The sequence below is a fragment of the Halichoerus grypus genome, chromosome 9 (genome assembly GCF_964656455.1).
Source record: "Halichoerus grypus chromosome 9, mHalGry1.hap1.1, whole genome shotgun sequence".
Taxonomy (NCBI): Eukaryota; Metazoa; Chordata; class Mammalia; order Carnivora; family Phocidae; genus Halichoerus; species Halichoerus grypus.
In genome coordinates, this window is record NC_135720.1 from 54,068,775 (window position 1) to 54,074,038 (window position 5,264).

The 5,264-nt window shown below is 40.2% G+C and overlaps 1 pseudogene; it reads right to left on the minus strand.

Moving 5' to 3' along the window:
• Nucleotides 1-1,826: 1,826 nt before the first annotated feature.
• On the minus strand, nt 1,827-4,295 carry LOC118532702 (elongation factor 1-alpha 1-like; annotated as a pseudogene).
• Between the last annotated feature and the right edge of the window lie 969 nt (nt 4,296-5,264).

Here is a 5,264-nt window from a genome sequence, read left to right on the forward strand (position 1 = left end):
AATATAGAGGTTCTATAATAAGATTAAATACCCACATACGGATACTCCAATAATAAAGTGCCATCAACATAGAGGTGCCCCAAATTTGAATAAAAATCTGCTCTATCATCAATCTTTTAGGAAGCAATTCAAGTCCAAAGATGAAATTCCTTAATAAGTTAGAGTTCAATGAGGTTCAAGTACAAAGAAATTAAATCCAAAATCTATCCTCTCTGATTTCTTATTCTATTAAGTTATAAGTCAAGAGTTTTTCTGTTTCGGAAGCCAAAGTCTTCATGGCCTCAGAAGTTGTGTTAATTTACTGTGGAGGCTCTCATGTGCCTACCTTTTTTTTTTTTTCCTAAGAGTCCAAAGAATTAATGTTTATACGAGATTGTCACAGCAATAGCCAACACCCATGAAATATAGAAAATAAGCAAATCCTCAGCTCTAGGGCAGTTATTTCAAACAAAATGATGTTCCCAGAACCCAGGACCCAGTTTTGTCAAAGGCAATGGCAGAGACTCAGTGGAAAAAATTCTTCTAGCTTTTAGTCTTGCCAGGATTCCTGTCCTTTGATGCCAGCCATTATTTCATGACCCATGAAATAAACCCAATTGAGACAAATCTTCTGTTAAAGAGGTAAAATGATTGATTTTCATATATGTTGAACCAACTTCACATTCCTTGGATAAATCCCATTTGGTCATTGTGCATAACAATTTTTATCTGTTGCTAAACTCTGCTGCTAGTATTTTGTTGAGGATTTGTGCATCTATATTCAAAAGGGGTTTGGTCTATAGTTTTTTTGTGATGTCTATGTCTAGTTTTTTGGTATCAGGTAATACTAGCCTTGTAGAATAATTTGTGAAGTGTTCCCTCCTGTTCTATTTTTGGGAAGAGTTTGTAACAAACTGGTGATAATTCTTTAAACATTTGGAAGAATTCACCATTGAAGACATCTGGTCTTGGGTTTTTATATATGGGAAGTTTTTTTTTAATTACTAGTTCAATTAATGTAATATACCATTTTAATAGAGTAAAAGACAAAAACCACATGATCATCTCAATACAGAAAAAGTATTTTACAATATCCAACACCTTTCATGATGAAAACACTCAAAAAACTATGAATAGAAGGGAACTTCCTCAACCTTTAAACAACCCGCAGCTAACATCATATGTAATGGTGAAAGACTAAAAGCTTTCCTCCTAAGATCAGAAACAAGAACAGGATATCTGCTTTTGCTACTGCTATTTAATATTCTTTTTTTTTTAAAGATTTATTTATTTATTTATTTGACAGAGAGATAGAGAGCACAAGTAGGCAGAGTGGCAGGCAGAGGGAAAGGGAGAAGCAGGCTCTCCGCCGACCCGGGAGTCTGATGCGGGGCTCGATCCCAGGACCCCGGGATCATGACCTGAGCTGAAGGCAGCTGCTTAACCGACTGAGCCACCCAGGCGCCCCTGCTATTTAATATTCTTTTTTTTTTTCATTAAACTTTTGTTTTAATGGGTCTCAAAATTCTGTGACAGATTTTTGGTCAAGTTGTTTCCATTAAAAAGTACTGATTTTAGGGGCGCCTGGGTGGCTCAGTCGTTAAGCGTCTGCCTTCGGCTCAGGTCATGATCCCGGGGTCCTGGGATTGAGCCCCACATCGGGTTCCCTGCACTGCGGGAAGCCTGCTTCTCCCTCTCCCACTCCCCCTGCTTGTGTTCCTTCTCTCGCTCTCTCTCTCTGTCAAATAAATAAATCTTTAAAAAAAAAAAAAAAAAGTACTGATTTTAAAAACTAATAACTTAAAACTGCCGCACACACACACACAAAACAAAGGGTCCACAAAACATTCTCCTTTCCTTCTGAAGGTTTTACGATGCATTGTTATCATTAACCAGTCTTTTACTATTAAACTTAAATGGCCAATTGACACAAACAGTTCTGAGACCGTTCTTCCACCACTGATTAAGACTGGGGTGGCAGGTATTGGGGATAATATTCATTTAGCCTTCTGAGCTTTCTGGGCAGACTTGGTGACCTTGCCAGCTCCAGCTGCTTTCTTGTCCACTGCTTTGATGACACCCACAGCAACCGTCTGTCTCATGTCACGAACAGCAAAACGACCCAGAGGAGGATAGTCAGAGAAGCTCTCAACACACATAGGCTTGCCAGGAACCATATCAACAATGGCAGCATCACCAGATTTCAAGAACTTGGGACCATCTTCCAGCTTTTTTCCAGAACGACGATCTATCTTCTCCTTCAGCTCAGCAAACTTGCAAGCAATGTGAGCTGTGTGACAATCCAGCACAGGTGCATATCCAGCACTGATTTGGCCTGGATGGTTCGGGATAATCACCTGAGCTGTGAAGCCAGCTGCTTCCATTGGTGGGTCATTTTTGCTGTCACCAGCCACATTGCCACGACGAACATCTTTGACAGATACGTTCTTCACATTGAAGCCCACATTGTCCCCAGGAAGAGCCTCACTCAAAGCTTCATGGTGCATTTCAACAGACTTTACTTCAGTTGTAACATTGACTGGAGCAAAGGTGACCACCATGCCAGGTTTAAGAACACCAGTCTCCTGAGATTAAGAATTCCTCATATCAGTGAGGTCATATGATACATGTCTTTCTCTGTTTGACTTATTTCGCTCAGCATAATACCCTCCAGTTCCATCCACGTCATTGCAAATGGCAAGATCTTATTCCTTTTGATGGCTGCATAATATTCCATTGTATATATATACCACATCTTCTTTATCCATTCATCTGTTGATGGACATCTTGGCTCTTTCCACAGTTTGGCTATTGTGGACATTGCTGCTATAAACATCGGGGTGCACGTAGCCTTTCGGGTCCCTACTTTTGTATCTTTGGGGTAAATACCCAGTAGTGGAATTCTTAATCTCAGGAAACAAACTGAGGGTTGCTGGAGTGGGGGGTGGGGTGGGAGGGATGGGGTGACTGGGTGATGGACACTGGGGAGGGTATGTGTTCTGGTAAGCGCTGTGAATTGTGCAAGACTGTTGAATCTCAGATCTGTACCTCTGAAACAAATAATGCAATAGATGTTAAGAAAGAAAAAAAGAAGAAGAAGAATGTAGCAGGAGGGGAAGAATGAAGGGGGGGAAATCGGAGGGGGAGAAGAACCATGAGAGACGATGGACTCTGAAAAACAAACTGAGGGTTCTAGAGGGGAGGGGGTTGGGAGGATGGGTTAGCCTGGTGATGGGTATTGAGGAGGGCACGTTCTGCATGGAGCACTGGGTGTTATGCACAAACAATGAATCATGGAACACTATATCTAAAACTAATGATGTAATGTATGGGGATTAACATAACAATAAAAAATAAAAAATAAATAAATAAAGAATTTACAACCTACAAAAAAAAAAAGTGTAATGAAAGATATTTAAAAAAAAAAAAAAAAAAAAAAAAGAACACCAGTCTCGACTCAGCCCACAGGGACAGTACCAATACCACCAATTTTGTAGACGTCCTGGAGAGGCAGACACAAGGGCTTGTCAGTTGGACGAGTTGGTGGCAGAATGCAATCCAGAGCTTCAAGCAGTGTGGTTCCACTGGCATTCCCATCTTTACGGGTGACTTTCCATCCCTTGAACCAAGGCATGTTAGCACTTGGCTCCAGCATGTTGTCACCGTTCCAACCAGAAATTGGCACAAATGCTACTGTGTCGGGGTTGTAGCCAATTTTCTTAATGTAGGTGCTGACTTCCTTAACGATTTCCTCGTATCTCTTCTGGCTGTAGGGTGGCTCAGTGGAATCCATCTTGTTAACACCAACAATTAGTTGTTTTACACCCAGGGTGTAAGCCAGAAGGGCATGCTCACGGGTCTGCCCATTCTTGGAGATACCGGCTTCAAATTCACCGACACCAGCAGCAACAATCAGGACAGCACAGTCAGCCTGAGATGTGCCTGTAATCATGTTTTTGATAAAGTCTCTGTGTCCTGGGGCATCAATGATGGTCACATACTTGCTGGTCTCGAATTTCCACAGGGAGATATCAATGGTGATACCACGTTCACGTTCAGCTTTCAGTTTATCCAAGACCCAGGCATACTTGAAGGAGCCCTTTCCCATCTCAGCAGCCTCCTTCTCAAATTTTTCGATAGTTCTTTTGTCGATCCCACCACATTTGTAGATCAGATGACCAGTAGTGGTAGACTTGCCCGAATCTACGTGTCCAATGACGACGATGTTGATGTGAGTCTTTTCCTTTCCCATTTTGGTTTAGGTTGAGCGGTGGTTTTCACGACACCTGTGTTCTGGCGGCAAACCCGTTGCGAAAAAGCCTGCTATTTAATATTCTAATGGAGGTTCTAGCCAGAGTTATTTGGCAAAAAAATTTTTTAAAAATTAAAAAAATAAAAGGAATTCAGATTTGAAAGGAAGAAGAAAATCTATTTCTATTTGCAGAATGACATGATCCTAAGGATTCAAAGAAATCTACAAAAAAATCTATTAACTATTAGAGCTGATAAACAAGTTCAGCAAGGTTGCAGGATACAAACTTAGTATAAAACAATCAATGCATTTCTATACCCTAGCAATGAACAATCTGAAAATCAAATCAAGAAATAATTCCATTCATAATAACATCAAAAAGAATAAAATACTTCAGAATAAATTTAACCACAGAAGTGATTCTGACAATTTTTATCAGTTTTCTCAGTGCTTTTGTGGAAGAGAAAATTTTTGGAGGTCCAATAACATTTTGCTGTGTTAATTTGGTCCCTTTCCTTCTGTAACACAGGTGGGCTAGCTCTATGTGCTGGAATTTTGTCCCTTCTTTTCTCTTTTTCAATGCTTTATGGATCAGATCATTCTTTTTCTTATACATTCCTTTACAATCTAGATTACTTCTTGTGGTATCTCCCATAGTGAGAGATACAAAATCAGTGAGTTTGGGGTCTGTCAAAGGCATCCTATTCAAACACGTTTTGTCTACCTTACCTTCTGGAATAGATGATCCCACTCATCAGACCACTATCTAACCCAAGCCTGGACACAATCTGTTATTATTCTTGAGTCCCATTAATATGTCCCGTCCTTGCTATACCTGTCCTTGGAGTCCTAATTCCACAGATTTCTTCAGCATGTTTCCCCAGGGTGCAGGCAAAACCTATGTACTTATCTATAGTAACTGCATTACCCTGAAAGTTATCCAATAATTTCTTGAATATTTTATTTTGATATTCTTCAATGTTTCCTGTCAGATATTCCCAATTTATATGCAGCCACTTGGTATAGATGTCAT